Source organism: Artemia sp. Qi Xiang Cuo, chromosome 11 (genome assembly GCF_049724085.1).
Source record: "Artemia sp. Qi Xiang Cuo chromosome 11, ASM4972408v1, whole genome shotgun sequence".
In the NCBI taxonomy this organism is placed as follows: Eukaryota; Metazoa; Arthropoda; class Branchiopoda; order Anostraca; family Artemiidae; genus Artemia; species Artemia sp. Qi Xiang Cuo.
Window position 1 is genome coordinate 8419318 of NC_142804.1, and position 12673 is coordinate 8431990.

The 12673-nt window shown below is 35.0% G+C and overlaps 1 protein-coding gene across 2 annotated transcripts in view; it reads left to right on the forward strand.

The window, feature by feature from the left end:
* The window catches only part of dnc (phosphodiesterase dunce), a 562555-nt gene that overhangs the window by 9299 nt on the left and 540583 nt on the right, over positions 1 to 12673 (forward strand). Inside the window, exon 1 of one of the 2 annotated variants that reach the window (XM_089096265.1) lies at positions 3483 to 3504. The exons of the other annotated variant lie outside the window; for it this stretch is intronic. The gene's annotated coding sequence lies outside the window, so the exon portion shown is untranslated. Of the gene's footprint in view, positions 1 to 3482; positions 3505 to 12673 lie in introns of those variants that run through there. 2 annotated transcript variants of the gene reach the window in all.

Sequence of the window (12673 nt, forward strand, 5' to 3'; positions counted from 1 at the left end):
TCCTCTATATTTTTTCCTGCTACTCTATCTCGGTTAAGCAAGTTCTCAAAATGTTCGGCCCATCTCTTTTTGGTTTTTTCCTTATCGCTAATTGCGACCCCATTCCTATCTTTAACTGGGACAAGTCCGGATTGACTACTCCCTCTCAATTTGTTAACGTGCCAGTACAATATATTACTATTATGCCGTCTAGCTGCATCTTCCAGATCCTCGGCAGTTTTATCCATGGCCTCCACTTCAAACCTCCTTAGTTCATATTTTAATGCTTTCTCCACTTTTTTACATTTCTTTTGTTTTCATACGATCTATCACTCAGATAATTCTTGTACAAGTCCTTTCTCCTTTCTATTAAACATAAAGCTTTTTCACTAATATTCTTAGCTGCAGTTCTAGCTTTCTTCCCTACTACACCTTCAGCAACTTCACATATTATTTTTGTAAAATTATTCCAATCATCTTCCACATTGTCAAATTTTAAACTCTCAAGTACAGTGTTAAACTGATCCTGGAAAGTTTCTCTCAAGTTCCCATCCTGAAGTCTACCAACATCATAACTACCCGGGAGGTAGTTATCCTTCCGATATTTCAGTTTTAAATTAAACCTTGGCACTACTAGATGATGATTTTTACTTTTATCACCAATGACAGCATTCCTATATACCCTAGTATCTTGTATTGATCCTGCCAGTCTTCGGTTTACTATAACTTAATTAATAATGTGTGCTGTATTACCATCATGTGAATGCCATATAAAATTATGAGCCATTTTATTACCAAACACCATAGTGGTTATAACTAGATTGTTATACCTACAAAGTTGCAAAAGTCTATATCCATTACTGTTTTCTTTTCCTACACCAAATTTACCTAGGCTAGGATACCATCTATCCCTATTTCAACCAACCTGGGCGTTAAAAATACTCATTTAGTATGAATAAATTTATTGATTGATCCTTTGACATTACTGGTTCAAACTGAGCTTGTAACTTTCCAAGTCGCATCGATGCCGCAGTGTTTCTAAATTATAAAGTTTGATTTGATTCACACTTGATTTGATTCAAACCAAAGTTTGATTCACACTTTATTTAAAATTTATTAAAATACAGCAACATTTGGTTTTAAAACTACAATTCAAAATTTCACCAGTTTTTGATACTTAAACAATGCATATCAACGCAAATACACGAAATTGATCAATCTGAAGAATTTAAATGTAGCGAGTAAACATACTTGAGAGATTATTGCCTCATATCTACCTTTTTGGGATAACTCTGAACACATTTCCTTATTGGAGAACCAAAAGTGTCAATTTTTGTAGTCTACCAATGTACATAACAAAGTCTCCAAAACTAAAATCAATAAGGCAAAATTAAAAGCAAAACAATAAATACAAACTCATCATCATAGCTCGTATCCAAAGTCCATGTATAATTCAATTGCATAAGGAGTTCATGAAAGGCTTCAAAAACGTGAAGGCTCCGACTTAGTAGTCATAACAGTCTTTTGGTAAAACAGTCTCTGGGTCATCACCAAGGCCGTATCGACGAATTTTTTTCAGAGGGAGGGGATAGGCACAAGGCCGTATCAGCTGGAGCGGGTAGGGAGTGTGAACCCCCTAAAAAAATGTCAGTTCGACTCATAAAAACGTAACAAAAATGAATAAAACAAATTTGGATGCGATTTTAAGATTTTTTTCATGAATACGACTCTGCGGGGGCATTTTGGGGGGAGGGGTACAAAATATCTTTGAAAATGAATCTAAAACTAGTTTATATATATTTTTGTTACATTTTTCGAGTCCAACAAAAATTTTTGGGAGTTGGGAGGGGTCAAGACAAGATCTTTTATTGACAAAATACATTATAAATAAATTTCTAAACTGTTCAATGGAGAGCTGGGTTCCATGTGGGGTCAATCCCCCTAACCTTCCCCCCTCCCTTTGATATGGTCTTTGTTGGCACAGTGTATTGTGCATTGACATTTGCATGATCCTCGGGGCATCAGTATTGTGTATTCAGGGCTGTACATACCAGCTGTCACCCGTAGAGGATAGTAGAAAAGAAACGGTAGCAGTAAAGGTAGAAGTAGAGGCAGAAGTAGCAGTAAGGGAACGTAAAAAACACCAAATCAGTGTTAGGGTAGAGAGACCAATGACTCAATGATGGCTTTCGAGTGAAGGGATTTGGACGGAAAGGGTGAGTGATACAACCCCTTTGCCTCTACAATTACCTCTACCTTATGACTCAATAACGGCTATTGAATAGAGGTATTTGGACGGAAAGGGTGAGTGATACATCCCCTCTGCCTCTACTATTATCTCTACCTTTACTGCTACCGTTCCTCTACAACTATCCTCTACGGGTGACAGCCGGTATGTAAAACCTTGAATACACAATATTGATGTCCCGAGGATCACGCAAATGTCAATGCACAATACACTCTGCCAACAAAGGCCATATCCAGGGGGAGGGTTAGGGGAACTGACCCCTCTTCAGTCCAAGAAATTTTTGTCGGACTTGAAATACGTAACAAAACTGAATATAAACAAATAAAAGATAATTTTTCAAAGATTTTTTTTAACCCTCGCCGAAAAAATACTCGCCGCAGGGTCGAATCCAGGATTTTCTCTTGGAAGGTTGGTTGCAAAATAACTTAAAAAAGCATTAATTTTTTTTATTCGTTTATTTACGTTCTTATGAGTAGGGCTGAAATTTTTTAGGGGGGTTCAACCCCTCAAAGGGTGAGTGATACAACCCCTCTTTTTATAACAACGAAAAAAAATCGTACTGCTTCCACTCTTGTAATTATTTTTCCAGTGATATCCAATAATAAAAAATTGATTGTTTTGGTGGTACCTATTTTCTTGGTGTACCCTTTTAGAGTTTTATTCTGAAATTTTAGGCTCTGATTATGACATCTTCTTAAACCATTGAAAAAACCACTCAAACCTCTCAAACCATGACATAAACTTTTCTCAAACCACTGAAAAAGTGTATCAATAAAGCTTGAGAATATGGAAGAAATTGATTTTTTTTATTTAAAAACCGAAAAACAATCTTGCGTAAACTTGATCTACTCTTGTAAATAGGTTTCCTCCTAATTTATTATAGATAATTCTCTCAAGTGTGGCTTGAAGGCCTTAAAGGCGTTTACCAAGGCATTTCCAAAACAAACTAATTCCCAAGCTTGTTCCTCAGCAAATTCAATTGCATAACCAAACAAACTATATTGCAATTTAGTAAGCTCATAATTCCTTATAGACAAACTTCTCAGATGTGGCGCAAACGGTCATATGAAAACACGCCGTAAATTGGATTCCTTTTCTCTCCTCATTGTACTCGATGTCTTAATTCAGTTTTCCCAGCGTCAAAAGCCCAGTTTCTCAAATCCACTGGTGGGGAAATCAGTCTTTTTGAGTTCCGAGTGGAATAGATTCTTTCTATGAACTAATATTTCCGTTAAAAGAAACTTCCTAGGATTAGTTAGTCGTGAGTGCTAAAGCAGGTATTGTATTTATTAGAAAGAGTGACTGTTTAGGATATAGCTTTCCCCAAAGAATTCTTGCTTTACAATACCTCTTGATATGTATGGTGAAGCAGTCTATATAAAAAGCCGCAATTTAAGTTACATCAAGGTTCAAGGTTTAATTTTAAAATATTTGTACAAAATAGACATAAATACAGGGTAAACGCCGGAGACACAAGGTCGAATGACAAAAACCCGAAATGACATATACAAATTACGAATGACGAAATGACATATACAAATTATTTCTGCCAATGTGCTTAAAACACAAAATGGCGTCGTAATTCTTGATCGAAACTTATTTATGTGAAAACGGTAAAGTTGACGATAGAGTACTCTGTTTTTTTGCACCGACTACAAATGTTATTGCAATCCTATTACTGTTGCATACTATCTGTATGTTGTATGCTGTCTGTCACAACGACCAAAAATATTATTGCAATTCCATTACTGTTGCATGCTGTCTGTATACTGTCTGTTGCAACGACTAGAAATATTATTGCAATTATATTACTGTTGCACGCTGTTTGTACGCTGTGTGCTGTCTGTTACAGCGACTACAAATATTATTGCAATTCTATTACTGTTGCATGCTCTCTGTATGTTCTATGCTGTCTGTTGCAACGACTACAAATATTAATGCAATTCTGTTACTGGTCTACTATTGACGATCAGTTTTGCAAGAAGTAAGGTATAAAATACCGTATCTGTAAAAGCGAAAATGTTTCAAGGCACTATTTTTCGAGAAAACAAAATTGGATATAAAACAAAATTTGTTTTAAAGAATTCATTGAATTCCAGATTTTAAAGCGTAACCCCCTAAAAGATGTCTACTGTATAGACTGCTCTGTGGATCTTGGGCAAATGAGCTGGTATATGAACGAAATTTTCTTGAGCCTTGGATCCTAAAAATAACCAAGGCAGAGAAAGTTTGCAATAATCATGAAGGAAACGTATCTCACTAAATTGCGGAGGCAACAATTTCCTTTTAAAATCATCCAATTTAAACACTATTTAAAAATCATCGCTAGGACGACCTTCAAAGAGCATATAGAATTGGTGAAACTAAAAGACTTTCTAGCGTTTGACGGACTTCTGAACACCGCAAAATATTTGGAGCTTGAAAACATTTTTCTGGAGCGATATTTTGCCTTAGACTCAATCCTGGAAATTAGTGTTCTCAACTCAACTGTTTTCCAAGATAATGAAAAGTCCCGTCTGTGCAAGTTAATCCTAATATGGTTTTGGAGCATATCCCAGATCAAATTTCTACCCAAATTAGGTTAATTTGCATTAAACGCTTTGGGTTTGTCGTTTCAGGCGCTTTAAAATATAATGGAGGGTAAAGAACCACGAATTATGTTACCAGCATTAGTAATAACTGTAGCAAACTAGTAACAAATTGTAAGTAAAAATCGACCCTTGTCAATAGAAACCAAAACTCTAAAAAACAAATTTGTTATTACAATTTATGCAACAAAAAAAACTACTCCAATTATAAATAAGCAAAACGTAATAATTTTAAAGTTGCTCAACATTACTAATGCCACATGCAAATTTGCATAAGTTTAGAAACAGAATTAAACTTCCCCAAAATGGAGTGCGATTTTCATAAAAATCATGCAATGAAATCCAATATATATGAGAGTCCTAAAGCCACTATGTAGAAAATTCCGTTTCTTTCTTTTTTCCCCCATGCTTTAAGAACGATTGCTCAAGCACAACGGCAACTGAAACAAGATAAAAAGTATTTTTCACAATATCTTGAGAATGGGACAGTTTATTAGCGTGCATTTGTTATAAACAATAAAACTCAAATATATTAAAGGGTATACTGTAAAGTTTCTGTGTTCACTTCTCTATGAATTATCTACTTCTCTGTAAAGTGAGACTTCTCTTTAGGGCCTTCTGGTAGCGCTGGCCTATTATCTGGGTTCTAACGGTGGAGGTTGTCTAAAATTTCTAACCATCACATAGTTTATATTTAGAGTCTAAAATGTTTATTTGTACACACAATACAGTAGCTGTACATTTGGCAAGGACGGATACAGAATTCAAACTCACTCAACTAATCTAAATTGTTAACTTATATTCAGGACAATATGCAGATACACAACGGGCCATTTGACAGAACTACTCTAGTTTTAATCTGTCACCTTCAAGGAATTATATAAAATATTCAGAATTAATAAAACAGTTCGTGGTAACGAACTGTAAGTAAGGAGCGACCCGGCTCAATGGTAACCGAAACTCTAAAAAACGTGATTTTGATACCAATAGATACATCAAAAGAATCAGATTTTAATCTTGATTTCAAATATATAAGTTTCATCAAGTTTAGTTTTACCCATCAAAAGTTATGCGCCGGAGAAAATTTGGCTTATTTTAAAAAAAAGTAGAAAATACCCCCTAAAAGTTATGGAACCTTAATTAAAATCACATCATCATATTCAGCGTATCAGAAAACCCTACTTTAGTGGTTTCAAGTTCTTATCCATGAAAATGTAGAATTTTCTATTTTTTACCAGAAGAAAGATTACTGGTGTGTGTTTATTTGTTTGTTTGTTTGTTTGTTTGTTTGTTTGTTTGTTTTTTTTCCCCAGGGATGATCGTATCGACCCAGTGGTCCTAGAATATCGTGGGAGGGCTCATTGGAACGGAAATTAAAAGTTCTAGTGCCCTTTTTAAGTGACCAAAAAAAATGGAGGGCAACTAGGCCCCCTCCCAAGCTCATTTTTATCCCAAAGTCACCCGATCAAAATTTTGAGATTGCCATTTTGTTCAGCATGGTCGAAAATATGATAAAAATGTCTTTTAGGATGACTTGATCCCCCAAAGTCTCCAGGGGGAGGGCTGAAAGTTATGAACTTTACTCAATGTTAACATATAGTATTGGTTATTGGGACGTATACAGAGTTTTTCAGAGGAGATTTTTTCTGGTAGGTGGGGGAAGGAGAGGGTCGGGGGCTATATGGAAGGATCTTTCCATGAAAGAAGTTTTCATGGGGGAAGGGACATTGCTATGAAGGGGGCGCCGGATTTCCCAGCATTATTAAAGAAAAAGATCAGGGATTAAATAAAAAAAACAAGTTTTTCAACTGATCAACTGATTGTGATTAAGAGGTCATTTTTAAAGAACTGGAAAAAAAATTCGAACTATAGTTTAAAGAGCAGGGTATTGACTAGGGGGTGAACCCCCTAACATACGTGTTAAAAATTTATGAATATAGAAGTTCGTTACGTAAGTTAATTCTAAGTTACGTATATTTATTACTAATAAAAACGTTCGTAAATAAAATTAAACAAGTTTCGAGAAAGCCATTTAACCAAATATAATATGCAAATTTTGTTTTAATTATTCATGTACGGTGAGCCAAAATCAAAACCTGCATTAATTCAAAAACGTTCAAAAATTAAATAAAAAAAAAAATTTTTTTAAACTGAAAGTAAGGAACGACGTTAAAACTTAAAACGAACAGAAGTTATTCCGTATATGAAGGGGGCTGTCCCCTCCTCAACGCCTCGCTCTTTACGCTAAAGTTTGACTTTCTCAAAACTCTATTTTTTTAAACAATAAAAAAAATTTAGCGTAAAGAGCGAGGCGTTGAGGAGGGGACAGCCACCTTCATATACGGAATAATTTCTGTTCGTTTTAAGTTTTAACGTCGTTCCTTACTTTCAGTTTAAAAAACTTGTTTTTTTTAATTAATTTAGTTATCAAGGAAATGGGATTTGACTAGGAAATGGACCTTTTGACATATACTTAGAATTTTAATTATTGGTTTCAACCCAGAAAAACCCACTTCCAAAGTTTACAATCCAATACAAATAAACACTTTTAATTAATTGTTAATTAAATTTGTTGCATTCATAAATGCCATCAGCATTGACCTAAGAAACTTTGGCGTAAAGAGTTTGACATCTAAAAATGTCTTAATATTAGTGGCATACACTAGCAGATTCAAATTTTTTGACTAGTTTAATTTGTCAGTTATTATTTTTTTGATAGATTTTGAAGGACATGATTGAAGAAAAAAAATCACCAAAAGAAGATATGCTTTCCTATACTATACAAAACTATACTATATCAAAATAACACTTTAAAAAACATTATAAACGGTAGAATAAATAATTTCGAGGGATATAACAAGAAATATATAATAACATCGAGAAGATATATTTTTCAGTTAACATACCCATTCCAATCATGTTATACCCATACGTATAAACATGGGGCCGAGGCGTTGGCTTTTTCTCAAACAAAGGATATCTGCTAAAAGTGATGCATGAATTTAAAGCAAAAACGGCCAGATATTGGGTTCACATATAAGATATCAAATTCAAAACCAGTAAAATTAATTATTATTAATCGAATAATATCAACTATTATTAATTAATTAAAATTAATAAATTTTTAGTATCAATCCAATATTGTCAATGAAAAAAACTAAGTCTAAAATTAACATGAGTTACAATGGATATATCCATAGAACAATTAGACACTACCATAAACCAACATGAGGGTGCCCTCCCCTTAAGGTCTCCAGAGGCTAAAGTGTCATTTACGAAAAAATTAAAGTATATGCCATGCTATGAGATTTGTTCTGCAAACTTAAAAGAAGTTGATTAAAAGAAGCATCGAAGAAGAAGAAGCATGTGTAAAAATTAGTCACGTATTAGATTAGTAAATTTAAAATGATTTTCACAAACTCACATAAAAACCACATTTTCTCGAAAGTTCAAGCGGTATTAAGACTTAAATCTGAGGGAAGCTGCCGCCCCTATACCCTCGCTCATTGCGTTGAAAGTGGACTAGTGGTTTGATTGAACATATTCACTAAAAGCGCTTTTTATTAAAAAACTTTTCTATTTTTTACTTTGTTTTTATTTGATTTATTCTATTTATCTTTTTTTCTTTAATGTTCTATTTTCATTTTCATTATCTGTTAAACTTGTTATTGAAAGTGTTTTATTAACTGTAATATGCATAGCCGGTTGGTATTTCCAAATGACTTATTTACCAATTTCCTTTTAAGAAGCTTGATGTGGAAATTTTATTCGCCCATACCTTCTCTAAGTGCTGTGATACAATATAATTGAATTTTGCAATATTGCTCTTATATAAGATCACTCGTTCGTAAACACTGAAAAAGTTTGCACTTTAACGTAAAGAGCAAGGAGTTGATGGGGTGGCATCTCCTCTCTTGTACAGGATAATTATTAATTACAGGATAAAAATAGCCTTATCATTTCAAAGTTACTCTTTAATTGCATTTAGAAAAGGGCTCATTGGATTGGAGATTTCAATGGCTAGTTCCCTTTTTAATAGTCAAAAGTGATTTTAAGGCAACTGACAGCCCTTCCACGCCCACCATTTCCCCAAACACATCCGATCAAAATTTTGATATAGCCATTTTAATCAACGTAGTTGAAAGTTCTGGAAATTATATGTTTAAGCTGGACACTCCCCCCCATTCTTCTGGGGGCAAGGGTTGTAAGGTATGCCCTGGGGCCATTTATGGTTCTTATGGAAGGAATGCTCGTATAAACTTCAGAGAGGACTCATTTGATTGGAAATTGAAGATTCTAGTTCACTTTTTAAGGGTCAAAAGAGATTGGAGGGTAAGCAGCGTCCCCCCCTCCAAACCCTTTTTTCCCAAATGCATCCATTAAAAATTTTAAGATAGCTATTTTTTTTAAAATAGTTCAAAGATCATATAACAAAATACCGGTGTTGACAGGGCGCAGGGGCAGGCGTTGTAAGTTGTCTCTTGGGGGCATATATGGGTCTTATGGAAGGAATGCTCGTATTAACTTCAAAGAGGAATAATTTGATTGGAAATAGAAAGTTTTAGTTCACTTTTTAAGAGTGAAAAAATATTGGAAGGCACCTAGCCCTCCCCCCTCCGCGCCCTTTTTTCCTCAAACCCATCCGATAAGACGTTTGAGATAGCTTTTTTTTTAATAGTTCAAAGACCATATAAAGAAAACTCAGGTTCTCAACACAACCTGACACAACACAACACCTGGCCGAGGGCAGGTGTTGTAAGTTATGTTTTGGGGGAATATATGGCTCTTATTGAAGGGATGCTCGTAAAAAATTCAGAGATGGCTCATTTGATTGGAAATTGTAAGTTGTAGTTCAGTTTTTTAGAGTAAAATGAGATTGGAGGGCAACTAGCCCCCCCCCCCACGCCCCTTTTTCCCAAATGGATCCAATAAAAATTTTGATATAACCATTAAACTAAAAATTGCTCAAAAGTCAGATAACAAAAACTGAGGTGTCGTCACAACCCCCAAGGGCCTGGGAGCAGGCGTTGTAAGTTATGCCCTGAGCCATATATTGTTCGTATGAAAGAAATGCTCGTATAAACTTCAGAGAGGGCTTATTTGATTGGATATTGACAGTTCGAGCTAACTTTTTAATTGTCAAAAGAGATCCGAGGGCACCTAGCCCCCCCCCTCGCCTTCTTTTTTAAAACACATCTGATGGAAATTTTTAGATAAGCATTTTGTTAAAAATAGTTCAAAGGTCGGATAAGAAAAAATCTGGTGTCAATAGAACCCCCAGGGCACAGGGGAAGACGTTCTCAGTTATGCCCTAAGGGCAAGTATGGCTCTTATGAAAGGGATACTCGTATAAACTTCACATAGAACTTATTTGATTGTAAATTGAAAGTTCTTATTCACTTTTTAAGAGTTAAGAGAGTTAAACTATCCCCCCACTCTTTTTCCCTCAAACCCGCACGCTACAAATCTGGAGAGACCCGATTTTTTGGGTATTGTTCAAAAATTAGATAAAAATAACGCCCCCCAGAGCCCGGGGGAGCAGCGTTGCAAGTGTAGTATTGGGGGTGTATATGATTCTTATGAAAGTGATGCCTGTGTACAATTCGGAGGGGGATCGTTTGGTTGGAAATTTAAAGTTCTAGTACAATTTTAAAAGGCAAAAGATATGCGAGGGCAACTAGCCCCCCCCCACACATCCTTTTTTACCCAAGCCCATCCGATAAAATTAGTATAACACCCATTTCACTAAAAATAGTTCAAAGGTCAGATAAGAAAAATTCCTGTGTCAACGGAACCCGCCTGGACCCGGAGGCAGGCATTATGATTCACGCTCTAGGGGCATATATAGTTCTTATGGAAAGGATGCTCGCATAAACTTCGGAGAGGGCTCCTTTGATTGGAAATTGAAAGTTCTTGTTCACTTTTTAAGAGTCAAAAGAGATCAGAGGGAACTAACCCCCCTCCTCCACGCCCTAAATGCATCAGATAAAAATTTTGAGATAGGCATTTTGTTAAGAATAGTTCAAAGTTCTGATAACAAAAAACTCCGGTGTCTACACAGCCCCCCAGGGCCCGTGGGTAGGTGTTTTAAATTATGCCCTGGGGACATATATGGTTGTTATGGAAGGGATGCTCGTATACATTTCCTAGAGGGCTCATTTGATTGGAAATTGAAAGTTGTAATTCACTTTTTAAGAGTCAAAGGTGATTAGAGGGCAGCTAGTCTCCCTCCACACCCTATTTATTTTTTCCCAGGGGCACTTCCTATAGAAGGGGTCGTCGTATAAACTTCAAAGGGGGTCTTTCGATAGGAAATCAAGAGTTCTAGTGCCCTTTTTAAGAGTCAAAAGTGATCAGAGGGCAACTGGCACCCCCAATTTGAGGTAGCCATTTTGTTAAAAATTGTTCAAAGATCATATAACAAAAACTCCTTTACGTATGGTCATTTCGTTAAAAATAGTTCAAAGGTCAGATAAGAAAAACTCCTGTGTCGACACAGCCCCCCCCCCTCCCCCAGGGCAGGGGCAGGCGTTGTAAGTATTGCTCTAGGGGCATATATGGTTCTTATGGAAGGTATTCTCGTATAAACTTCGGATAGGGTTCATTTGAATGAAAATTAAACGTTGTAGTTCATTTTCTCAGAGTGAAAAAAATTCGGAGGGCAACTAACCCTTCCCGCCTTCCATGCCTTTGAGTGTATCGGATGGACAAACCAATCTGATAGAAATTTCAGGTGATCATTTTGTTAAAAATAATTCAACCATCAGATATCAAAACTCCAGGGTCGACACAAACCCCCAGGAACCAGGAACAGGCGTTGTAAGTTATACTCAGGGGATATATATGGTTGTTATAGAAAGGATACTCATATAAACTTCAGAGAGGGCTCATTTGATTGAAAATAGAAAGTTCTAGTTCACTTTTAAAGAGTCAAAACTAACCGAAGCTTAATCTAGTCCCCCAACGCCCCTTTTCCCAAAACCGATCCGATAAAAAATTTTAGATATCAATTTTGCGAAAAAAAGTTCAAATATCAGATAATAAAAAGGCCAAAGCTGATACAAACCCATTGTTTCCCTTTGACATTGTTACTTTTATATCAGTTTTGATACTCTCTCGAATATTTGATTTTTTTTATAAGCTTGATATTGAAATACGGAATTTTTAAAAACTTGAAATTTTTTGCAATAAAGATCGAAGTAAAATTAATTAATAAAAATCCGAAAAATGATGTTTTCAAAGAATAGTAAAGGTCATTTTAAACTTAAGCTCAGCAGATACAAATACCTTTTAAAATTTACTCAAAACGACCAGAAATTACTATTAAAGAATAAATGAAACCCAAAACGAACAGAAATTAAATAAACAATCATAGCAAAAACATACAACAAGCAATAATATAAATGAAAAAATAAACCTTAAAGCGAGTAATGCTTAGATTGAATATGAAAATCAAGCTTAAAACGAAAAAAAATATTGTTCTATTGAAGTATAAATGAAACTTAAAACGAACAGAAATTAAATAAACAATCAATGCAAACAAACATACGATAGATATTAATGTAAACTAATAAATAAATCTTAAAACGAATGAAAATTAAATTGAATATGCAAATAAAGCTTGAAACGAACGAAAATCACCACAAACAAGAGTTTGGGTATGACCTCCTTCTCTCACTGTAAAAGTCTAAAATCTACTGCGTCATTGGCACCTTACTGAAAACCAATTTTATGACAAATATTTTCTTTTGTACTTAATATTGAAAATAAACTTAATAATTATAGTAATATTTGGAACTGATGAGCTCTCAGCAATTAATATCAATATACATCAAATATTTAGTTTAATTTATTAGTT